This window comes from Bombus fervidus, chromosome 11 (genome assembly GCF_041682495.2).
Source record: "Bombus fervidus isolate BK054 chromosome 11, iyBomFerv1, whole genome shotgun sequence".
NCBI lineage: Eukaryota > Metazoa > Arthropoda > Insecta > Hymenoptera > Apidae > Bombus > Bombus fervidus.
The window spans coordinates 7,615,545-7,641,929 of NC_091527.1; the positions used below are offsets into that span (position 1 = coordinate 7,615,545).

At 45.5% G+C, this 26,385-nt stretch overlaps 1 protein-coding gene and 1 long non-coding RNA gene across 8 annotated transcripts in view; one reads left to right on the forward strand and one right to left on the reverse strand.

Moving 5' to 3' along the window:
* Pxb (putative Hedgehog signaling attenuator pxb) overlaps positions 1-26,385 on the reverse strand; it is a 229,434-nt gene that overhangs the window by 156,604 nt on the left and 46,445 nt on the right. The window contains exon 1 of one of the 4 annotated variants that reach the window (XM_072012974.1): positions 12,255-12,380. The exons of 1 other annotated variant lie outside the window; for it this stretch is intronic. The gene's annotated coding sequence lies outside the window, so the exon portion shown is untranslated. Of the gene's footprint in view, positions 1-12,254; positions 12,381-26,385 lie in introns of those variants that run through there. 2 more of the 4 variants (XM_072012976.1, XM_072012977.1) reach the window with 2 other exon arrangements.
* Positions 12,622-26,385, forward strand: part of LOC139992274 (uncharacterized) — a 201,145-nt gene continuing 187,381 nt past the window's right edge. For all 4 annotated transcript variants that reach the window (XR_011801061.1, XR_011801063.1, XR_011801062.1 and 1 more), the window contains exon 1: positions 12,622-12,833. This is a non-coding gene — a long non-coding RNA (uncharacterized lncRNA). The remainder of the gene's footprint in view (positions 12,834-26,385) is intronic.

The window sequence follows — 26,385 nt, forward strand, 5'->3', positions numbered from 1 at the left end:
CACGCAGCGGTTTGAGGATTCGGTAACGAGTTAAATACGCTCTGGTTACGTAGCCGATAATCGACCAACAAGATGCACTCGACTGCGTTCCCGCTTCGAGCTTCTGCGATTCCACGGAGCCTGTTGAGTTTCAAGCAAAGGGAATGCAACGCGTATATCGATTCGCAGGCTTATCCGTTATGCAAGCGCGATTTCTAGCTGCCGCGTGCTCGATTCTCCAACTACCACCACCTCCTTCCATTCCTCACCTCATCTCGCTCCCACCGCTATCGAGTTCCTCCTCTTCAGGAGGAATGCATAATTTAAATGTCCCGCGTCCTAGTTTCCTCCTCCTTTTCGAGAGAATCGCTGATTGCTATGCTGGTCCTTCCCCGTGAATTACAGACACCCCTTAGTATTCATACTTTCCAACTGGCAGGCAGCGTCGCCTTCCGCGCCATCGGGGAGATAACTTTAAAAAGCTTCGCGTCGAATTGCGCATTGTCCGCCCGAGCGATCGGTGATTCGCGAGAAATGAAAACTATCGTTGGATAAAACTGCAATTTATTTCCTGGTACAGTTTCCCAAGCGCCCTGAGTCGGATCCACCGTCTTTCTCGCTGATGAGATGCACGGTACGCAATTAAGTCGAAGAGGAATTCCCGACGCGCGTCCTTGCAACTAACGGCAGCACGATTTTCTTTGCCGGTAAATACTGTTCGCGAAGCTACTCTCTCTTAACTCCGACTTCCAACGTTCCAACACCCCACACAATCGGGGTAACGATCGTTCTCTACGAATTGGTCCGGCGAGGCTGCTGGGAAGATTGTTGCATAATAACGAATTCACGGGTAAATGAATCGATTTAATTAACGAAATCACAAGACCGTTCGACGCGTTCGTTTCGTACGTGTCTCTCGTGGGGAGAGTTACTCCGATAACCCAGATACTAGTAACGTTACGTAACGACGAAAAATTATCCGACTTTTTAAAGCGTCCCTTCCAGCGAAACGATTGAAAGCATTTGCGAGTAGCAAACGCGTTTATCCATTCTTCGAACTCGTTGCCGACAGCGTAGAACGAACGCGGTAAAAACGTAACGAGAGTTGCGACCAACGATAGTTATCGATGAATCGTTCCAGGACACCTTGCACACATGGGCCCCAGGAGGACAGCTTGGATTCTCCCTGGAACTACGGTCAACCGTAAAGTCAGTTAGGTAAGCCGCGCCTTTAACAATGGCAAGCCACGCGCCATATGCGTCCCCACATGCTGCGTGGTGTCGTCGTTCTGGGTTGCACTTTCAGCTTATTCGTACCCTACACCAAGTAGGGTTACGTTCCTCGAGGGTGCTGCTTTTTTTTGTACCATCCACTACCAAGGGTTGCACGTATAACTAAGACCGTGCCAGTAGGTCACGTCGTTTGCCACGCGATTCATGACTTACCGTCGATGATCATCGATTACGTAATCCCCGTAATCGAATCATGTACGGCTTTTCTTCTTCGAAGGAACTCTTTCACCGTAACATGTTGTTAACTATATAGCAACTTTTCTATATCATTCGGACAACTAATCGGCCGGGAATCTTTTCAACTGGAACGAGTAATTCCGATACGGTTCGATAGTAGGTCATTGTGTTTGCCCTCCGACACGAGAAACGTCACGCAAAGAATACCATTGAGAACGCAACGACGTGCACCGTGATAACGTCGTTTTCGGGACCTTTCCTTATCGAGGAACTATGGCGACGCATATTCATAAAGCGTATATCTTGGCACGGGTTGGTGAATTTATGAACGGAAGGTCTCTCGTTGGAGATCGGTCGTCTAGATCGCGGTATCGGTCAAGGAACGGGCGTGCTTCGAGGTCCCCCTTGGCTCTAAAATATCACGCGCTAGCAGGAGGGTGGATGAATCGGGTAACACGGGTGTATGAATCTCCGCGACGAGGCACGATGGGGGCGAAATCGCATTCGAACCAAGCTAAAGCCAGCTATGTATTCATGGGCATAGAGGAGACGTAGTAGGTGTGAGTGTACGGCAAAGTGTCGCGGTGTCGGCTACTGTTAGAGAAACAGAGACAGGGTTCGAGAGTCGGAGGGGTGGGTATTACTGTTGTGTCGCAACCTTTATACACGACGATATCTCCCGCGCATGATAAATCTCCCGTCGCGGTTCAAGCCTCTATCGTATCGCCGTAGCTATTTTAATATTTTAAAGTTCTACCCTAAATGCGCAGTATATCAAAACTTCTACCATAAATTACCGACTCGTCTCTTTCCATGGTCCCCTGCACCCCTTTCGCTCGCTCGTCCTTCCTTCTCTTCCATTCTCTTTGCCCTCTCGGCCACACACACGTTTCGCACTTGCCCTTTCGGTCTACACTCGGGAAAATTAACGGCCAGCGGCGTCGGTGACGTTCACCCGGCCGCTTCCGGACAAAATATTATCCGCGTAATGCGGAAACGCCGACCGCGTTCGGTCCCTTCATTGTTGCGCCCCACCGCGGCTTTTCAATTAATACGAGAGGATTCACCTCCCACTGTTTTATGTTCGCGATCAAACGCGAGATTCCATCGAGAAGCGCTATTCGATGGGCTTTTCTATCGGTGATTATCAACACACAGAGCAGCTACCCTGGAATGGGGTCAATTTTCAATGCTACTTCTACACTTTCAGTGGATCTTATTTGATTAGCATCTGCGATAACAGCGACTGGTTTTCGTCACGCTGCTGATCGCTACACCCGATTTATTGTCCTCGTTTCGTCTCACTTGTCTTCCTCGTCAGGCCGCTGCTCATATCGAGCCGTGTGCTGCAATGCGCAATTGGGAACGATGCTACGGAGAAACGACGATGGATACTGCAACGTTAATTAGGAAAGCCAACTTTAATTACTTCTCGCTCGAATTCGAAGGAGCTCAGAGGAAGCGTCACCGTTTCGCTCTTCCGTCCCGCATTGATTGTCTTAACGATCAGTTTTGTTAGAACACAGTCGCGACACCTTTGGAGAGACGGAATAAATAGTCTGGCGAAAAATTAGTACACGAACGACTGCTCATCAAGTAAGCCGAGTGGGTAACGTGTAAGAAGTCGGTCCGAAAAATTGCCTGCTTGTCGGAGCAATCGTGAGTCACGAGTCGGGTTTTACGAGCGTTAAAATTAAGGGAACCTCGGGCCGCTTTCGTGCATACGAAATCACTTATCGCGGAGCGCCGCCATAGAAAAAGATAGGGTATGGGTTAGAGAGAGGTTGGCAAGGACGAAGAGCGGAAAGGGCTGTGGAAATGGAAGTCGGACGAGGCGATAGGTACCTGCTCTGCGTTATCCGAAGGGTGAGTATTAAAAGCGATAAAACAATACTCGAAGTTTCGGGCCGACAGCGTCCATTATTGCCGCCGAAACTTTGGTGTAACTGGAACTCTACGGATTGGGGCGAGGCCTAGCCTCTAGAGAGCAGCTCGAGATCTACGTTGAATTGCGCCGTTCTCGAATCGCTCCCACTTTTATTGGGAACTTAATACCATCCTATTTACGCCGACAGAGGGATGGAGTGGGTGGAAATGGATGATCGATCCATCAGGTTACTCGGATCGCTAAGCATACACCAGTTTACGAACTCTGCCGGCGGCTCGAGAATCCCAGGCATACGAAACGAAGTCTGTACACCAGCGGTGTGTAATGGACGCGGTGAAATCGATTAGTCGCACGAGGAACGTACGACGGATCGTCCGGGGCGAGATACAAAGGTCTCGCGAAAATCAATCCTGACTTCTAATACAGTTGAAGTATGGTATCTACGGACCGAACAAAGCCACGACTCGCCAAGTATCGAAATAGGACCAAAGAGATCGTAATTTCGTGAACGTTGATGGGTGTTCGCGTTTCCGAAAGATGTACCAGCTAAGAAGTATAAAGGGAGTTATTATCTGCTGTTCTCTTCCATCCTGGAAGACTGAACAGAGAGCCGAGATAGCAGGCAGCGGCGTTCAATGGGAAGAAGCACCCTCTTCCGGCATCGACCTCGAAGGGGTCTGGCTTTTTGCGTATTCGAGTCGGAGGACGATGGCGAGGCCGTTAAAAGGGGGCAGAAACACCTTTTAATTCCCTCCGCTGAGACGCGCGTTATATTTTATCCGGGGGTGTTGTCGCTATCAATACCGACGGGGTTTCTTCTCTCTTCGCCTCGACCTTTACCCTCTTTACAATCAACCCTTATCTCACCCTCCACGTTTTCTTGCTCTCATTTCTTTTTTTTTTTTTCTTCTCTCCACCCTTCCTCGTACCTTTTCCACCTTCCCAACAGTCTATTTAATTTAAATAACTTTAAAAAGTCTTGCCACCCCCGCGGATATCAGATTTCCGTCGCACGCCGTTTCGTTTTCTCGTCTTTCGTTCTTCGTCGTACTCGTCTGGAGAATACGCGCAGGGGGCCGCGGTTTTATCCGGGTAGGCTCTGTCTCAGACTCTTTGTCTGCCTCCTCGTTGTCTGCTTTTCCGAGTTTTCTGTCTTTCAAGCTTACTCCTCTCGTTTCTCCTCCCTACCTAGACCAGCCGAGCTTTTATTCCCTTATTTTAATCTAAAATAATTCTACCAATAATAACTTCATCTCGGCAGCGCATCTTCTTTCGCGCTAATTCTCGCGCGAAAGCAAGAGACGGAAAACACCCTGATCTCTCGGTAAAAATAATACCAAACGCGTCACGCTTTGTCGTGCGCGTTGCTTTAATATTCAATTGAGGGTGTTGCGATTCGAGTGTCCTTCTAGGAATCCATCGAAGACGTACGTGAACGTGAAGTTTTATAAAACGAGACTGTCGAATGAAATTCTCGCCGTTTTGAATTCTGAACATTCGCGAGAGATCCCTTACAAGACTATTCACGGCTACTAAAGCACAAATGAACGTTTGTTCACGTTGTGAATCGTTCTTCTTTTAGTTGTTCTTCTCGCTCGTGAATTCAGGTACTAAAGAAGGGAGCTGGATGAAATTTGTTAAGGACAAGGACCGATCGATAGATCATCGAAATTGACCGTGCAAGAATGTGGCCGTTTCGCGAACGCAATATCGATTGTGGCGTCGGTATCTTGGTAATCGGCCTTGACGAGAAAGTTCATCGTGGAAACGACGGAAAGCACAAAGTACATCCGAGGAAAATTGCATTCCTTAGAGTTCCCTTCCTGACCCAGCCGAGAATCTGGTGAACGCCAGGCATCGTTGAAACGCTTTCTACACGCTTCGCTGCTCGCGCTTTTCCGCTAGGAGTCGAACTAACATTCGAGAGCGCTGTCGAGACCTTGGACTTTTCTTTGCGAAATTTTCTTCTTTGTTTTCTCGAGATACGCGTGAAAGACCTAGTCAAAGACGATTGCTTGCTTACGCTCTCTTTAATTAGTTACTAGTTATTCGCGAAACAAAAGAATTCACCAAGGACCTTGAAGGCGTTTTTAATACGACGCCGCGATCGGTTTAGCTGGGAAACGAATCCCGGGCAACGTAGGATCGAAACAACTCGCGAATAGATAATTAAACGTTTGGCAAGTTTGCTCTGCCATTTCAACTACCCTGTTAATGGTTTCGCTTCGCTTCATCCTCTGTATTAAACGCGTTCAACAGCCATACGAATTACAAAGCGACTATCTTTTCCGTCCGCTAAAGCTCGAATGACACACGAGTCATTGGCATCGCGCCGGAGAAAGCGTTTATCGATCCTCGGGCTAATTGCTTTGTCGAAGAAGCGCCATAATATCGCGGAATTATTGCTAATAATATCGTTCGGCGTTTTCGTCGACGAGATTTATGTGAACTCGATCGAATAAATCGTAAAGGGGAAAGGGATAAAAAAAAGTGAACGCGTGGTGCAACTTGGTTTCGTAGAAAACTAGAGTTGCCAAGTGGAGAACGAACGAATTCTCTGCGGTTCCGAGTAGTCTCAAATCGTGTTATCTGTTTCGCGAGCGTTCGGTCGGGAGTGATTCCTGTGGGAAAGTAACCGATCGAGTGTGGCGCCGGGTGATTTGTGCGTGCAACGACGTGCAACTGCAAGGTGAAAGTAACAGACAACTTCGGACGGTTCTACTAATAAACTTTGCGGCCAGATCCAATGCACATTCAGTTCGTTTCACCGTTTCACGAACAACGCGTCCATTGGAACGTTGTTTTATCCTCTACTTTTTCGAATTTGCGTTCACAGAATTTTCTCGTCCGTCAGAATTTCGTTCTTCTACGTGTAAAACAGCTTTTCGATTTCTGACGTTTGCCACTTGATCCTGCCTTTAATACGCAAACGACGCGAATATTAAATTCGATATCAGCCACGAAACATGAAAAAGTCCACGGTCCAAGAACTGGATCTTCTCTTCCATTACAGGTCAGTGGAGGGTTCAAAGAACAACTTGGACTAGGTGTTTGAGACTTCGAACGGAAGAATCGATCAAACGCGGCCGTGGAACGAATAAAGCTGACGGCACGCTAAAGGCTGCCCTTGCCCTTTGCCCGGCATACTGAGAGAAACACCAAGGAGACAGATCCCTGTAATCTGCTACGGCAAAGGTCGATAAATAGAGGCTGCCAGTGTGAAAGTCGGATCATCGTGAAACTCGGCAGATAGAATATATAATCGAAGTCTGTAATTTGGAGACCGTAATAACCTGACAATTTCGCAAGTTATACGTTTTTAAATATTCAACTTTTCTATAGGTACGAGTCGATGATGAGCCGAACACGAGCGTTAAAATGCTCTGACTGCTGTCTCAGTAAATGTAACGGAAACTTTTCTAAAATTGAAATGGAAATTTTGTCAGAAGTTAGCGAGATAATGAAAAAGGTGTACGCAATGGAGGGCAACGTGTCGTAAAAGGGATAAACAGCGTGCTAGGCTATGAAAACGCGAAACTTGTCTCGATAGCAAACAATGAGAGTGCAGAAATTCGCGACGGAGTTTGATGAATCGAAAGAGGTAGACGGCCAGAGAGGGTGGAGAATGGGCAAGGATGAAGAGGTACAGCGGCAGTTAGCCTACTATCTAGCGTGTTTATGGTAATTCGGGCCATCCCGTTGACCCAGGAGTAGCATGCATATACATCAGCCTCCCTCTTTGACGCCGATCTATCCAGTCACTCTCCGGCAACCAGACCCTCTTGCACCCTCTCTATTCTCTCTGGAGACCAAACAGTGCCTGGCACGCCCATGTCTACCTCGTGCAACCTTCACCCTTCTCTTCCTTCTCACCGTATCGCAGCCTGACTCTCTCACCCGTTTCCATCCTCTCTTCCTCTCTCGTTCTCTTTCAAATTCGCCAGCGTGCAGCACTCTTTCGATTCTCTGTAACACTCCTTCCCTTCGTTCTCCCGAATGCGACACGAAGAGCCACGCAATTTGGTTGGCGGCCAATATTTCCATTGGCTGGACAAAGACCTCTCGGAACAAAGAGGGCTATGCTGGAAAATTTTTCTGAGATTTCAACGTTTTCGCGAGGGAGGAGATGGAGAAGAAGGACAAAGAAGGGCGAAGAAGCAAGGATTTTCTCGACGTGAGCTTGGACTATGTCACCGGAAAAGGTTGGGGACATTTTCGGTGGTCCATTGGAGTTATTGGCAGAAAGCAAAACTCGAGGAAATCGTTCACATAATGGCAAGGGGTGGACGATCGATGAAAGTTCAAGAGCGTTTCCGGAAAGAGCGCTTCTCATTGGGAAGTCATGGTCTTTATGGATGAATACGAAATGCCGAGCATTTTCTTGTTCGAAAGATGTGACCACACCCTCCTATTCAAATGAATCGACGGCGAATTCGAAGCCGAGGCGAGGCTGAAACGGCTAGAGGAAACGATTCTGACGTTCGTTTTGCCAGCAGGTTTATCGATGCGTTATTTCGCAAATGGCGAGCCATTTGTCGTGTCCCGTTCGGACCTCGTCGCCACGTTATATCACGCATGGCTTCGGTCAGCTATTCAATTCGCATGTTTCCCCTTTTTCGTTGCCATTCCGCACGCGTTTCCTCTTTAACGCACGCTTTTTCCGATTGCACAAGCTTACGCCGCGATTCTATGCGGTGAATTGCATCCGCGGAACGTGCGACGGTTGCTACGTGTATAATGTCGTGAAATTTATGCTCATTTTCAGGATCGTCGAATCGTACGCGTTATCCATTAATTTTCATTGAAACAAAAGTACAAAAAAAATTCACCGCTGCAACGCACTGACGATGAATCGGCTATGAAATTCCATTATCGCAAAATGTTTGTTAAACGATTTCGATCGTCAAAAGTTTTGTTCTCGGCATAACGTACACGTCCATTTCATTCGCCCCTCTTTGTATGCTCCTACATTTATGCGTGTTTCCCGATGTAGAAATTTACACCTCTCACTTTTAACACACTCTTGGGCGCGTGTTGGCATTAGCCATGAAAATTTGTTATACCATCAACTACCTCTGGCCATTCTGTATTTTATTACCCGTTTTACTACCTTTGAATAGAGAGAGTCGCACGAAATACTCGGCGTTCTTCACCTTGATGCATTTGAATTATCAATTTTGCACTAGTTGTGGTTCTACCAATCTCCATCTCGTGGCGTTTATTTTATTCCTACAGTGCGATGGATTTTCGCGCGGAGCAAACCTCAGCTTCGTAGACAAAATTTCAAACACCAAATTTACAACGATAAATTATTCAAAATCCTGGCATCGTATTTGATAGGTAGTCGCGAAAACTTGGAAGTATCACTGGAAACACGTTCGCCTAAAAATACACACTCTTAGCTGTAAAAGCCAGAATAAGCGCTACAGATACGAGTGCACAAATTTTTCAGGTTGCCGGCAAACTGTGGCGCAATGGAAGAGACCGCGAAACGCGGTAGAGGATGAGCTAGCAGAAATTGGTTGGCCAGAAAGCGCTTTAGCAAAGTAGATGATGTCAGAGGTTACGTAGCTAAAGTTTTCGAGCGCGGACACGATGTAAGCTACTTTACAGCGGTCGTAGTGCAGAAATTGCAAAGAGAACGGCGCGTAAGCTCGTTCGTCACGCGTACGAAACAGTCGTTCTCGTTAACGAGAAAATTAGCTGCCTGCGACCTTTTATCAAGAACGTTGTGCGCCTCGAGCGAAAGGAGACGTAGTACTTTTGTACTGTAGTTCGCTTGGTAAGTGTGAAATAAGACAAGGAACTTTGATTCCTACTCGCGAAATTCGCGTCAGCAATGGCGAAATCGCGTGTATTTTAGAGCTTGGTTCGCGAGCTCCACGCGAAGAACGATACCAGCTTTATCCGGATTCTCGAGCGCTGCGAATGGAGCTGAAAACGAACTTGCAAAAACAAAGATTCCTTTGCAGATGGATTAAGCTTTTTGCTGGCACGCGAGGATCTAATACGGAGAATGCAACGCTCGAGAAACGTCAAAGAGAATCCAGAGTTAAACCGCAACGCAGGAAACCGTGAAATGGTAAGAGCAATTGTGTTAGAGGAGATGTCGGACGGTGATCTAACGTCACGCGTGAATTTGTCGGAGCCGCTTGTCGCAACGCTTTATCCGGATAAGCTGATTGGAGGACAGTACGAAGGTGCGTCCACCTCCGGATTGGACGGACATTATCAAGATTGACCAGCGCAACAACAAAGAGCCACATCTTCATTCACGAAACACGAGGTCGAAAATAAATTAACACGATGCAACGTCCAAGATTTCGACGAGTCTTTTGCCTCGACGAGGTAGAACAAACAATTATACGACAGCTTCCTGAATAATTCATCGTCCCGATAATCACGTTTAAGAGCGTGAAGGCTGTGCTCGCGCGCGTTGACGAGTCGCGAGTGGCAGCTGGGCATCGCGCGGTTCCTCTTCTTGCATAATTGCGTGGCTGTAAAATTCACGTCTGTCCATGAGGCACTCGACAGGTGAAAAAGCGACCTGGCTCTGTCAAGACCTTAACCACTTCCGTGCATGCGCCGTGCCGCGTCGGTTTTAATTGCACCCTCAACCGGCGACCAAGTTGCAAAAAAAAAAAAAGAAGAAATCAGCGGGGGTTTGGCCCTTGCGCCAATTGGCAAACAGGGACCGAAGAATATTCAGGGGAAAAATGCGTTAGTCGCGAGACCGAGTTTTGGATGAAAGGGAGAGGAAGAGAAAGAGGAAGTGAGAGACGGGGAAAGGTCGCGGTCGATGGTAGTGGTGACCGAGGTCGAGCCAAAATGCAAAGCCGGTAATCTGATTTGGCGGCTCGCAGAAGGCAGTGTAGCCTTCAGCCCAGTAGCTTTAGCCCGATGGTATGCGGATTCCCGTCAATTATACATTATAAACAGTCATAAATATGCAAATTCCACGACGGCGCGAGACCAGGGGTGCGTTATGTTCGCGTGCGTGAGCGAAAGCACGGTCGCGCGATTCCGAACCTGCGAGCATCTCCCACGCGGATTTGCACCTTCCCCTTACGACAGACAAACGCAATCTCCACCCATTTTACGGCGCAATTGCGCAAGGGATTAATTTTCCACGCTTCGCTTTAGTCTGACTTTAATGCCCTTCGATTTCACCAAGCTCCTCCGCCTCTCCTAATCAAAAACACTTTATCGTTATGTTTTTCATGTTAGATCTTAAATGGAAGTAAATTTGAGTTTCATTATGTTTCATTAACCTTTGCATACATTATATATAAGTGTAATTTTTAAACTTAATCAATCTTCGATACGAGAAGGTTAAAGAAAATTGATATTTTAAGCACTTTCCAGTAATAATGTTTTAGCGATTATACGTAATATATAGCGTTATAAGATGCCTTTAGCCAATTATTAAGGCCACCGAGGTAATCTCTAAATGTTACACGTCTGCCGACATATTCACTTTCTCGCTTCCCGGAGCAATTACATACATACAAGATATATTATGGTTGCGCAGAGTAATTGCTACCACCCCTTACTTATCTATGTAATTTCTAAACATCGAATCGAACCTTGGGAAATTACCGTTTTGAAAAAATGTACTCCGAATTATACTACGATTATAGACCTCATTTGCGCGATATGAATGCAATCAGAACGTATGGAAATTTTATACGTTTTTAAGATCGACCATCGATATTTTTAGAAATATCGTGAACAAATTTCATACAGTGGTTCGTTGCAAATTAAAAAATCAAATAATCCAATAACAGAAACGTGAGCGAGTTTTATGGAATTTTTTTTTTTTTTTTTTGGGTCATAAAATATAGTTGGTCGTAATTTCTCATTTATACGTTATACATACGGGTCATAGAGCTATCATGAACGGAACATTTTCATGCAAATCAGCCCCCTTCGGTATTCACCCTATGGCTTTTCTTACGAGCACAGAAATTTCATGACGGACGGTCGTTAGCTAGCGAAAACAATTTCTACGTACGATAAAACGTATCGACGCGGAATCATGGGAATTCATGACCAGTTCCAGTCAGTTTACCGATTCAAGATCAATGCATTGGCGCAGGCTGTGTTGCACGTTGCGGCCCATTGCACCGAATGCAGTTCGTGCTGATGTACACGAACACGAGTTTGCAGTGGATAATGCGAAACACTCGAATTACATGCCACGAATGGATCCATTACCCGCGCTCGTTTTCGTGTACATCGAACAGAGGATGAAAGTCTAGTGGCAGATATCACGACTATCACGCAATCGTTGACTTCCCACCTAGTATTTACCGTCGGAATTACGCTCAATGGAATACCGCTATTACTTTTATCGGATACACAGTCGGTGTTACGTATATGTATATACATATGCACGTAATTTGTATTTTTCATGTTAATTCTTTGCTCGAGATTGAAACCGACTCAAGATTGTTTCTTACGAGAAATTGAACGATATATATATATACGTTATCGTAGTATTGTATAATTATGGCGAAATAGATTTCGCATCGGGTACAAGGGAAGTAGAATATAGCAATCCTGAACTTTGATATCAACTCCATCTCTCTCTTCAGCCCCTTCCCTTTACTCCCGTTCCTCTTGCAGATGGAAATTAATTAATACGACTTAATGAAAACGGATAAATATCGAACTGTTTCCAGAGAAGCCATTTTCCAGAGAAGGTAAACAAGTAAATGAGAAACGTACAATAATGTACGATAAAAAGTCATGTTTATTTTAACGTGCAATTGTGCACACGAAGTCTAATTATAGGTTTATAGGTCAGATATAGAATTGCATCGTGAGATAAAAGCAGCTACGTTCGAAAACGAACATGACGCCATATGCATCATGGTGGCACAAAAGCTACGAACAATAAAATCACGAAACTCACCGAGATGTTGATGTTTATTCATTCTCCACACCACTACGCCGTCCATGGAATGCTCTCCATCCGCCTCGTTTGTCGCGGTCACTCTTATTTATATACCGCACATACTTATTTCCAATCTGTTAAATTTAATTACGCGATTACGCTGGTAGAAAGCGCGAAACTATTATCGAACTAAACGACGAATCGTTATTTTTGAGGTCGAGAGATGGCGTGAATTACAACTCGAAGGGCTTCGAGTCGACTTTCGCGACTCTTACTTCGACCACGGTTTCGAGTGAAATCGTGCACGATTGACGCGCGTTCGTGTAGCGAAGCTTAAGTTTAATTGAGACGTCGAAGTATGTTTACGCGATCCGTATGTTTAGAATACCGTGTCCCGTGGAGCCGAACTGTGAAACATTAGATAGTGTGCGTGTATATAAGCGAACGTGGTTGAACGGTTGTGTGAGCACGCAGCGGCATAAATGTATTTACGATCCATCGTAACCTTTGTGAGCAGTTGGATACAACATGGATGCGACGGAAAACACGAGTTCCTGCGTTCTCGCGTTGCTACCAACTCTCTCCTACGGATCGCAGGTGCGTCGCATACGTACACCCATGTAGATACACAGTTACGTACAATATAATACAGTGTTTGATGATCACTTTGTAATTGTTCGTGGTATCGTGTAATACTGTAATGCATCGTGATTTCGAGACGTCTGTTTTATTGAGATGAGTACGGAATAATTATATACAGTATTATGCGATGCCATTGTGTATTGTACGTCAAATATACATAGCACAAAAGAACAATACGATTTAATGGCGTTTGCACCTAACGCCACGACAATGGCGACAAATCCAAGAGATATGTATTTAGAAACAACGTTGTAGAGTTATTTGAATACAGGAACGATGAAATTGTCTTTGATTCATTACAAATTGTTCTTCTTGGTTATACATATTTGCAAACATATAACCTAGCTTATCAGAAGCAAACACCTGAACAATGTGGTCCGAACGTGAGTCTTAACCTATCACTGATAGCGTATGATGTAGCTCGCTCGATATTTTGCTTCTTTGTGTACCTTAACCCGGTGTTATGCTATCATATTTCTTTTCTCCCGAGATACGGATACATAAATTCGATCGGAAAATTGGTATGCCAAGGCTGAATGTTAAAACACACGGTGTACTACGTTTTGGAAATCGTTTCTACTCGAAGAAATTTCTCATCGATCGTGTTCGCTATGCTCGATTAATTTCGACAGGTGTCAGATCTCCGGCGTGCCGACTGACAGATATCAAAATAGTCGAAATACGGCCTGTAACGTATCTATCGTTGTCAGTGACGTGACATCGGTCGTTCATATCCGGCGTCAAACTGCGTGGAATACCCCGAAGGTATCGGACTGGATTCAGGATATTGAGTCCACTAATAACGCGGCCCCTCGAAAACCCTTTGGCCATCATTCCCTTGACTTAAATACACGGTAAAAAAAAAAAAGAAAAAAAAAATTCGCCACTAGTCCGACAGCGTACGATACAAAATTGCGACAACTGGAACGAAGCCAATGTAATCATTTCTCCTCCTTTGATACACACTGTGCATGTACGTATGTTATGTAGCTACATCGCGCCGATTGAAAATCAGCAAAGAGAGAAGCCGCACCGTTAAGGGTAATTATCGTAATTATTCATAGACGAGATCGTTCTAGGCGTCATAATCTCTAGAAATTAGCTTGCTCTGTATTCTGGATGAATCATCGTCTCTGAGAGGCGTATGACACGCGTGCAAATCACGATGTTCCACGATTTTCCGCCGCACTGGACTTCTCTATTTCCATCCTCGATATCTCCGGTCATGTTACATGCACTCTCTAATGTAAGAGAGACGTTGCACAGCATGCGTGCGGACGAGCTAAGCGGATTACTCTTTCTCTCTCTCTCTCTTTCGATGTGTTTCTCTCAGGATCTCTCCGTCCTTCCTCAAACGCTGCCCTCGTTCCTCCAACAGACTCGTGGGAAACAAGGCGGTACGACACGTCACGGGACCCCCTTGGTGTGCGTGTCAAATGCGTGTACAACGTCGTTCACGCACTGTTGTTGATCGCCCCCGATGCAGGCCAATTTCGCTGCTTGGCTTCGTCCTGATCGGCTGCCTGCCGTCGATGTCGATTAAATCGCTCTCGGACTCAATTCCGTGGAAACCTGAATTTGAGTGTCGAATAACGTCACTGAAGGCGATGTTCCTACGTAGATGGACTCGATAAAATCGTACCTTGCTATCGCTAGATAGCCAGCGAATGGTCGTGTTTCGATCGATCTAAATACACAGCGATTCACCTGTACGTATGTAAACGAATTTACACGATCCTTTGTCCCTGCTAAAAAAAAAAAGGATGATCCAATTTACGGAGCGTAAATAAAATCAGGAAATCTAGCGCGGAATAGTTTTACGATCGAAAACCGATGTAAGAGCCTCCAGGCAACGGGAGATTGTACGTTGGATAGATAGGACCTGGCTGACTTTTATAGGCCACCGCGAGGTGTTGGTCGATAAGCAATTCATTTCACAAAACTCCGTTTATTCTCTTTTTTCCTTTCCCTTGCCGAATTTTCCTTTTCTTACCGCTTCGCGTTCACGCTCGAAGGATTACATCGCGATTGGGATTGTAGGAGAAGTTACCGTTGTAGATAGCGCGAATCGGCGGAGTATGCCACGATGGAAAGCACTATTCCTGCTAAGTCGATTGCTGTAAGGAACATTGCGAACAGCTCGAAATGCGTCGGTTCTGCGGCGTCCTTTGTGAGTGTAATCTCGTGTCGCGTGCATGTACGAATATGAATACAGGCATATGTAGGTGGCGTATACATTAGGGTATTAACCTAGCCACACCTAGCCATCCCGTTGTAAGACGTTTCCTTAATTAAAGCCATCGATTCGCCGACTGACTAAACTCGGCTCTGGCTCGAAGAAACTCCAAGGATTTCCGAAGACTTTCGTTTTAACAAAACTCAACGTTGCTCTGATAATATTTCCGTCTGTGTACAGGGGCATCGTATAGGAAAGGCGACGGTGTTAAGTCACGCTCGTTAAGTATGCTTTTTAACGTCGGAAAGAAAGTCGTTGGTAATGGCGGATAATGACACGCGTTTGCACAACTCGAAGCGAAAAGTAACGAGGGGCTGTTACGCGAAACAAATGGCGCTCAAAGTTCGTCTCTGTCGTATACTAATTAATGCCGAAAACTCTAATAAGCAAGGCTCGTTTGCTCGGTCGAAATATCTTAATGAAACCCTCGGGACTTAGCGAGTTTCTTGCTGCGTCCGAGAGAGTATTTCCAGCCACTTGCTCAAGTTCACTGGAATATTAATTTACAGCCCCTGCGGATACACGTAGACGTTTTTAATCGCCGCCGATATTATTATGCAGATTAGCTCGGGTGTTGCAAAGAAATGACATCGTTCGGTAAAAGCGGTTTAAACTGCCACTTAATCTCCTGATTCGAATTTCGTTTCTTTCGTGAATTTTTTTGTTTTCTTTTCTTCCTCCCATCATTTACGAAAAACCGTTAGCTGGTTGGTAGGTACGAAGGTAGAACGATCGTAGAGGGTTGAAAATCGGGATTTTTAAACGACAGGCTTAGATCTAGCGTTCGCTAGATTTTGTCCGGGTACTTAGCTCGCCGGAATGCGACGCACAGAGAATGAGGAATGAGACTAAAATATATTTTACTCGCGGCGACTGGCGGTTCAAGTGCTTCAAAGTATGCCATTAGGGCGACTTCTCCAGCTAATAACCATGACGTGGCTCTCTTTACGGTATTAGCATCAATTAATTTCATCGACAAGTTTCCTGATAATATCGATCGAGAAACTTCGCACATGCGGTAAACTTGCTCGGTTACGGTAAGTACATGCCACGAGTGCTTATAGGTCTTTTGCATTCGCAATCGAAAGTTATTAGGTCGAATATACTGTAGAACCGTCGTTTCGTCGGAGCAGTTCTCCTGCTTGATAAGGTATTCCTGACGTTTAAGAGGAAGCGTTCCCCGTTATTGAAATTACATTTCAAATCGAGTTTCCCGACGTTTACGTACATAGGTATATTCTTCAGAGGTACAAGTGAATGGCAAAGCAGCGCCGAACGAAACAGATAATTCGCATCAAATATTGTCGAGAATTGTGGATCTTAATCGCCGAAATAAATGTATAGGAATACTTAGATTACACTTACAATTGATATCAAAATAGTTTCACACTTATTTAATATGTGATTTACAAGATCTTCGTCGATACACGTTTGCGCGCTTCTCAGCACTCTCTTTGCCTCACCATCTTCCATACCACACTACCAACGGAACAGTTGCATTCATCTGTTTTACGAGACGCAGTGCACGCACATACTCCAACACACTCATACTCATATATGTGTGTCATTACTACGCGGCTAATCTAGTGTAGCACACAAAATTACACATATCTCAATAAATATAACTTGAAATAGTTTCCGCTACCGAGCGCTATCAAATATAGCGTTGATCTTGGAGAAAATTTTGTTGCGTTGTCGTGTCGAACATTTTTACCCTACAAAACGGTGATGATCTATTCTGGACGTTGTAACGGCAATTATTAACGGTCGTAAGTAACGCGAAGTCAACGGGGTGACTTAAATTAGATCGCGAAATAGATCGCGAGCGTACAGAGCATTCGTGCTGCTCCTACCAGGCGAATAACCTTTGATAAATTTGACGCAAACGCTTAAACGGTGGCGCTAAAAGGGTAAAGATCCACGCGGGATGCACCCCTTGAAATTGGATCAAAGCGATGTCTTCGTAAATTACTCAACTCGATAGATTTAAATGGCCCTTTGGTTACAAGCGAAGGCGCACCGATCTCGATCACCTTATTTTCGCAGTCTGGCGCCAGGCGACGAGTCAAGGTTATATCAACAGGGAAGAGGGAAAGGGTTCGGATCTTTACTTACCGCCGTTCTAGGATATCCGGGCCAATGGATCGGGACATGTCCCTGGGATTTGCGGATTAAGCCGACCAACGACCAAGGAAGGGCGTTATGTCTGCGTCTGGCTTAACCACCGGGATAGATAACGTTGCCGAAAGATATACGGAGCCGGATAGTTATGGCCTCACATTTTATTTCAACCTCGCCTCCGTCTTTCCTTCGATTTTCTCTGCGGCTCTATTCTTATCACTCCGAAGGGTATCGAGCTCGTCCTGCAGCCTTGGCAAACTTTTCAAAAGGCTACATGAGGCTATGTGATTAATCTCGTGATTAATCTTGAATCGTTAGAATTTCTAGCTTCCTTTTAAGGTATCGTTACATAGGTATCGATCGTATATGGTGTACAGCTTTTCATTTCAAGAGCTTCATTCGAAAGCGAGAGAGTATTATTTACCGCGGTCGTAATACCTTATAAAATATCTACGGTGTCATAAGTATTCAGATTGTAGAGTCAGTATGGCACTTGAAATTCTAAATTCGTCATCGGCCCAGATTTCGTTTGTCGTTGGAGCCGTGGTTCAAACGGGATCGACCCTTAAATCGAATTGCAGGAACTCGCTGAGGCGTGATGAAAGAAGTTCGAGGTTTCTTCGTTCCGGCTCGAAGCGTTGCGAGCTTCCGCTCGAACGGTGGATAGACCGGCTTGTTACACTGATTTACTTATGGGACAAGTACTTGGTTCGTTACCTGCCCTCCAGATTCTATAATATTATGAGGAACTCGATCGTGTGCATGTAGCCGCGTACTTCTTTGCCGAAGTTTGCGGCACCGTGAAGGATTTCGCGTCGACTGTATTCAGCCTGTGTTAAGAAACGGGCAAGGGAGGGGGAGGAAGGAATGACGAAAGGACGAGAACGTATCTATAAATTGTAACGTCAAATTTATTTTATCGACGACTCGTTATCGCTGCGAATTCGATATACCTTTTGCCTCTCGAGAACCGATATGGCTTTTCCACAGAAATTCTATTTTCTAAGAAGCAAGCGATTCTTCTTATTCTTGCGACACGACCTACTTTTCCAATGATATTTAACGACTCGAGATCGAGAAACGGTGTAACTCCATTTCTCAGATTTCCGTTTGTCGATATGGAGAAACTTGCCAGGTGTTTATACTTTTCACTGTCGAATATTATGAAAAATCTCCGCAATTTTATTGATGACGGACGTCGACGTGGCGTAAAAGTATTAAGTGGAAATTCTCGATCGCTGTTTCATCGACAATGTAAACGCGATCCATGTTCCACGAAACACGTCGTTCTTTGTCGTGCAACTTTCTTTCGCGAAACGTCAATTTACCTGGGGTGGTCTGCGAACGAACAAAAAGACCATTCGAACGCAGGGTAAAGAGCCAAAGTATGGCGGATATTACAGAAACATAAATTTGAAAGCAACCATCGACCGGATAGTTTCTGGCTCGTTGCCAATCTGCTTCTTATAAGTCGCAATACGTATGAGCTTTTACATGGCGTGCGTGCTCAGTCAACGGTTAACGATGTGTCAAAACTATTTTTGTTTCTCGTATACGCGATACATTTATGACGAGGCGTTCATTCCTGATTTCTATTACAGTCACAAAATCACAAAATATACAACTTGTTATCGTTGGTGCTATCTAAAGGTTTCTGGATGAAAACGAAACTGTAGAAATGCAAGAGAATCGCATTTTATCACTTTCGAGTATAGGTCTATCAACGGTTTTATGTGTTCGTAGCCGGTGAGCATCCTCAAAGGCTTTTATAATCATTTCGTTAAACTGGCAAAATAACGATTCGCTGCTCCCAAGCGTCCAAATTGTGGCACAAAGTGGAGAAAACGGCCGTGTCGCGGGTCACTCACTGGTATTTAATTCGTGTCAACATACTCCCCTAAAGGGACCAATGGTTTCGTTTGAAGGGAAAGAAGGTAGAATTAATGTATCCACCGGTTAGTTAACAATACCTGTGCTTCCCCTAAATCTGTGAACTCGGTTTCTTCAACCGTATCATTCCGCGAATGTACTTCGTGATTTACAAACCCCTCTGGCTATCGTATCAGCAAGTGAATTATTGCGACAAACCGTGCAATGTCAACGCGATTAGAGAAGCTTTTATCAGATCTATTCGTAGCTCTCTCAACGGTAACTCGACGAGTATTGGAACACTAGCGTTCAAAATTAAAAGCAACCGTAAGAATGTCACGGTCTGACGTTTACGGATTATTCAGTATCGCGCAAATACGAACGTGAAGATATACACTGAGGACTTTTAAGGTTACACCGGCGTGTAAACTCTTTAAACGTCACTTAAAAGTAGTCAAGTGGCGAGACAAAATTGCCAAGCGTTAATGTCCAAGATTGAAGAGTCTGGGTGCTCGACCGAAGAGAAACACGGCAGATCGAGCCTCGTGACGGGTTTGATGTTGCGAGGTCGATGCACTGTCGCGATTCACGACGGAGTGCCCTAGATATGGAAACGGACCAGGAAGGGAAAGAAATCGTGGAGGACTCTCGAAAATGGTATTGAAGCCGGATGGAACACGAAGAAACAGCCGTGGTAGCTGTGTACTGGCAGGATTTTTGCGAGCTCAAGTATGGCGCAACTTTCCTAGGAATATAGAAACGTTCGAGAGCGAAGTAGCTAGGAAACGAGGTCTTTTCGAGCGAAGCTAGTAACAACCAGCGAAATCCAGCGCCAGACCTCGGTAACATCTCGCTTAACTTTACAGTCGTTGAAAAGGAAAACGCCTAAAGCAGTGGCAACGCTATGGTTTCCACTCCACGGTTTCTAGTTTCAATTTTCGCACGGGATTCAAAGATTTTATTTAATACACATCGCGCAACCGCCGTTATCATACGATTTTTCATTTAGTCTTTTACACTACTGTACGCATAGACATGTAACATATTGATCGACGTTACATATTTTGTATGCTGCAACTACGAATTCGAAAGATTCATTTACACATATCTTAATTCGATTGCTTACATTTTGAGTTTGTTTGTTTGTTTACATTGTAGAATTGCTTTGACAACAGTTGGGAATTGCCATTCTCAGCTTTCTTTGTTTACATTTCGAAGTTGTTTATTGACATTTTCATGTTTATTCGTTTATATTTTCTACTTACAATTAGTTACAACATTGACCATTCGTTTATACTGCGACTAGTTGGCGTACAAAAATCGATTACTACGTCACACAAAGCGTATTCAGTAAAAAAAAGTAGCGAACAGGAAGTCAACAGGAAAATTTATACTCTAGCAACGGAATTTATAATCCATAGTCGAAACGTAACCTCGTTTCGCTCGAATTTGATCGAAACTAATGTTGGGAAAAGAGGGACGTGGTAAATCGCGGGAAATTGCCAGCGATACAGGCAAAAATAGGACGGAAGACTGTGTACCTTTGGTGGGATGGTATGCGTTACGTTTACGTACTCGTACGTTAAGAGAGAAATAGGGATGGAAATTCGCAAACGTCTAGCGTTGCGCTTAGGCCGGCGGCTGTATATGTACGTGTGTACATTTGCCATCCAATCTCGTTGCGCAACCCTTTGCTTGCTTATGAAATATCACAAACTCCTGGGGTTGTTAATCAAACAATAATAAGCTTCTACCCGCATGCCGCGGAGCGATACAGCGCTAACGGTGCCAATCTCCTCCGGTGGCATTGTCGTGATGCGTCTTCAACGACGATTCAATTACGCTCCTAGTATCATCTTATTTGCTACGATGTTTTTTTTTTTTCTGTCGGGGAATTGCGAGGAAGTCGACTGCCGTGATACGCTAACTTCCTCGTTTAAGATGCAACGCGCCGATAATTTTCGTTCGTTCAACCTGTGTGGCGATTCAGCGACGACGGCGACACGAGTTACTCGAGAATTTAATGCAATAGGAAAATTACATTGGCGAGGTCTGGATGCAGCCGAAATGCACGTACATGGTATCGAGGCCTTACCAAGCAGAACTCTGGCAAGACTAATTCAACAGGCAAATTGTTTGAGGCCAATTGAGGTCAGAGTGCCTCTCTTCTGGCCGATCTCCCAGCGCCTTTCGCGGAGGCGAGACTCTAATGAAAGTAACTGAAATACTGCTACTGAATGTCGTGCTTCGGCTCTCATTCTCTTAAGCAAGTGCCTTTACCTCCTGTCTCTTTGAGAAATTGCACGCGGCCTTCCTAATTACCGAGAAAGGTTCTAATTTCCTTGGGTGCGTTTCATCTTGATCCAGATGTTCCTAAGAAATAATTTCTTCTCCATTAAGCAGCAAGCTAATATAGCGCGTCGAGAATCACTTGATTTATATCTAAACGTATTCTCAAGCGACGCTTCAACTCGGTAAATTTCGGTTCGACAACCCGAGAAACTTGAAAAATTCCAGTGAGATAAGAATCGTGATCGCGTAAAGTCGATACCTTTCGAACGGAGGAAATCTCTGGCAATAAAGTGCTTGGTTACATTACAGTCCCCCCTCCTCGGGTTCCAGCGCTTTTCCGCGTTTCATCGAAATATCGACGTGGAATTTTCGACACAGAGCAATTATCGACAGCGGTCGCGTGTCCGCCGAATCTTCCCCTCCAGAATCGGTCCATTACTTTCGAATGGGCCGACGATATGTGCGAACCGATGCCTGGTCCCTTTTCGAGCGTATTGCCGGCGACGAAGCGGCCTATAATTCAATCTTGTCAAATCCATTAACGCCGCCAGCCGCGGTCAGCTCCCATCGCCACGAGAGACATCCTGACTCAGCATGGCGGTGCGTTCTTCCATGATAGCTAAACGTGCGTGTCGTCGGCTTTTTTTCCCAGCTATCCGGTCATTTGCAAATATATACGAACGAACCGTAGGGTTGTCGCGCAAGAAGTCCACTTAGCAGAAAGGAGAAGGATTTACGGTGAAAATTGTTCTATCGTGAAATAAAATTGGATTTTACATTGTGGGAGAAAAGCAAGCGCGATTTTAATTGAGCTCGCCGAGGAATGTGCTCGGCGTGGGTGTGTCGTTCACCTTCTATCTAGCTGGATAATAGAGCACAGTCGTAAAATCTGTTCCGCATTTCCTCGCTCTCTTTATGGCATACATGCCGTGCGTCGTTCTTTATCTCGACTCGGTCGCGTTTAATTCGTGGAAAAAGCAACATTTTCAGGTGCGGCACCAGTGAGCCTGTATAATTGTCTCTCGAGCTGTTCACTCGTCATTCGGACAATTACGTGCTGCTCGTTTTGCGGTAGTAACTTTGCGTTAAGATTAATTGTATAAAGAAGCTCAGGGCGAGTTCTAATTGATACAATCAACCAGCGTTGCGTATACCAGCGAATGTCGCTCGTTCGTACGGTCTCGCGGCCGTTGTTATTCATTTTTATCGCGTCAGGCCGCTTGTTAATTCAGCCGCGATGATGTTTAATCTCTCGGAACTTGACGTCAGTTTAACGAACACCTGTCACAATTAGGTGGAGTTTATTTTAATCGCGTCAGAGAGTTTTTCTGTTAGCGGCGTCGTTCCCTATTAGCGTGATTCGCGCCAGGTGCACTTGTTATTCGTTAATAGAATGGTCGGCCGCATGTTTGTACCGCGTTCGAGATGGCCAAGAATTAATTAAGAGGAACGTTTACGTTATTTATCGAGCAATAGCGGCGCTAAGCTGATATCGATTATCGTTCCCGAGACGACCGATCGTGGCTCCGCGATTTAATACGGCGAATCCGCCGGGGTATTTATCAAAGTAGACAAGTAGAGCGATGCAAACGACGGTACACTATCGTTCACAATTAGAGCGATACGCGTTCGCTAAGCGCACGACGACTGAAGGAACGTTGCATTCACGGCGTACCACCCATTAACACGGAGCAGAGATCCACTCCGGAACGCGGTGCACGATATAAGTAGATCCATCATCATTGAGAGTAACGCAGCAGGTACTTCACTCTCCTTGCCCATTACCGAGATTTCTTCCCACGATGCGCTCCGCGATTCATCTGCTTTGCTTTATACAAACGTTCTGAAATCTCTGAAAAACCTCTATCGCCACGCGCCGCTTGTTCCCTTTGTTCGTCAGTTCCGATGATCGTGCCTCTGATTCGTCAACTGAATAGCCACGTTACGATATTCTGCTCGTTTCTATTCGCTCTGCACCGTCAACTCCGTATTTCTACTTCGTTACCACCATTTGCTTGAATTTTAAATTCGACGAAGATAGGTATGCGCGATACAATATTTTCAAATATACACAGATCCCTTGCGATATAAAGACGACAATTTAATAAATTCAAATTTGCAGAAATTGTATCGCGTAGCGAAAATATGATCGAACGATATAATGGCGTGGAGAGGTCGACTTAGCATGATCACTTTACGCGAAACGGCAGGGTGCTAGAGTAAACGCATGCAAATGCAGGCCCAACCGTTGCACAGGTATACCTTTAATTCAACATCGCGCCACCGTCGCACACGGCTGGCCACGGTACGTTAACAATGGGGTAAACAGAGAAAATTACCGCTTGCCACGAGCATCGGGTCTTTCCACCCCTCGGCCCCCCCAGCAGAGGTCATTTGGTTGGCGTGACAACCCTTCCACGCCCTTTCCCCCCGCCGTTCCTTTTCGACATTCACCTCCAACCCCTGTGTGACGAGCCACCCCCAGCAGGCGCACAATGCGCTTAATGAAACTCGATATAGCTCGACCGATAACCCTACCCACCCTACCCATTGGATCCCGGCTGAAAGCTCGTCCACAGCCACCCCTTTGACGGACGTTTCGTTCGGGTGGGGGTGTCTACGAAAAAGGCAAATTAAATCCGCAAGTAAAATCGCGTGGTCCCCGAATAGAAGGGCCAAGAGGGAATCCTGGCGGAAGACAGCGAAGGGTTTGGGCGACAATGGCCTTGTTAAGGCACCCACTAATTGCAGCCAGCTCCTTAATGGATCCTTGCGAAAATTGCATCGACCTAAGCCGGTTACCGAGAACACGCTCGATCCTTTCTTCTTATTCTTCCTTGGCTGCGCCCTCTCCGCCCCTGTTGGTTTTGTCCTCGTCATAGACTGATTCATTCTTTTGGCTTGCGGCTTACGAGGGTATCAGGGGCTGTTCGATCGAGCACGCGAAATAAACCATTCTTCGTGTATCGGTAAACGACGAAAATTATTTCTCGATCATTTGTACCGGAGATTCTTCTTATTTATTCTTCTTATCTCGGTACCAATAGTCGTCGATATTACAAGCAAACTTGCGACACTGTCTCTTAATAAACATTCTAGCAGACGGTCTTCTAAATTTTGTAATGGAGTTCTCTTCGTCTCACTTCGCTCGTATTCCCAACGTACGGTCCTTGCGAGTCTCAGGTATTTTTTTCTGTTTTTCGTGGTGGCCGGGTTTAATCGGCTGAATCCCCGTCGACCCCGTGCTCGCCGCGCGTTAAACCTCTGCCAACGGCTCAGGCTATTTTAGCAGATCAAAGACAGCGGCGGAGAGATTGATACGCGGTCCGCGGGACACGCCTCGCAAGATCCTCGTCGGCTACGTTCGGCCGGCCGATAAATAAAGTTAGGGCTGGCGCATTCCCCGTGGAATTGTTTTGTCGTCGACGTCTCCCCGGGTGCTCGTTAACGCGGCCAACATTTTCGGCATTCTGTCTCACCTTCAGACGCTCCTCGGTGCAGCTGTTGCGACGAGCATTCAGATTTTTCGGCCCGCCTCAAGCGACACTCTCGTCGCGTCTCTCTCGGCTCGCTCAACCAGAGACGCCTTTTACGCCGCGCTACTTCAACTTGTTCCGTCGTTTACCACCTAACCGGATAACAATTGCGTTTCCGACAACGTTGCCGCCGAATCAAAGACCTTCTTAACAACTCGATTCAACGTGGAACGCTGCGTAAATACTTCGTTAACCGAATAAACTTATTCTTTGAACATCTCGTTGAAAAGGATCGTCGGAGGTAACTTTGTTTTTGGCGCTATTCTAAGGCAATTCATCGTATCGCGGTAACGAGCATTTACGTTCCAAAATGTGTGTCATATACCGCTTTATGTGGAATATTTGTCTAAGCGTTCTTGGCGTGCCAAACGCACGTGATTCCATTCCGAGCTGTCGTTTGAAAGGATTTGAGGTAGCGCGAGAATGGCGGGACTCGTAAACTAGACCTTATAAATCATATGGCATAAATTACGCGGTGGTTTCGCGGAATCTACGGAAAATTGAGCGATGCTAGGTAAATTTTATAGTTTTCCGATGATATCCAGTCGGCGACCAGAGCGATAACATCGGAGACGCGTGGCGTTGCGGTTCAGTGGCGCACACTCGACGCGTTCCGTCGACTTGAAAATATATGTCCCGCAGAGATCACAGACCGCCATTCGTTCTCTCTAGCGGCGCTAAAATTAAGCGACATTCCCAAGCCCGGCCCACTCGCCGGAGCAGAAAACGACAGAGAATTCGCGAAGGAAATGAGCCACCTCAAAAGAAACGGCTATGAATGCTACGCATTCTTGAATCGACGGCCATCGATCACCAGGCTGCTCTTTATCCTTCTTTTTTCCCCGCTTCTGATCCTTTTCCAAAGAAATCCCGCTTTGTTTAGGTGGCGCGTGAAAACGATCTCGATTTCCAGACAATGGATTTTCGTTTTCTCAATAATTTAACCTAGAATTCGGTTTGTTCCATTTAAAAAGAACAAAAATCTTGAAAGAGGTATCAAGAAGAGAATACAACAAGGAATGTACGTACAAGAGATAATGTACAAGGGACTAAAAAATCTAGTTGCACTTCCTTCTCCCGGCAATTCCATCTCCGTAAAAAGGAAGAGCAATTGTAGATTAACCTGGTATTTGTAACGGTGAGATTGGAAAAGTTTCTTTCGTGACTTTATGAAAGAAGCGGCCAAAGGAGAAAGAAAACGAAACAGGGAGCGCGATACGATCTCTTTTTATTCTTACTTTAATAAAGCTATACTACGTCCGACATCGCGAAGCTGTGAAAATACTTGGAGCGTTTTGTGTATCGACTGCTCCCAGAGGTATCGAGCCGGCCATCGATACCATCGGGAAAATATAAAGGATACTCCCTTTTTCTTAAACTTTTATCAAGCCAAATGTAATAGCCAGTCTTTGCAACTTTGCGATATTTCGCATGAAGTTGCGAAAGAGCCAGC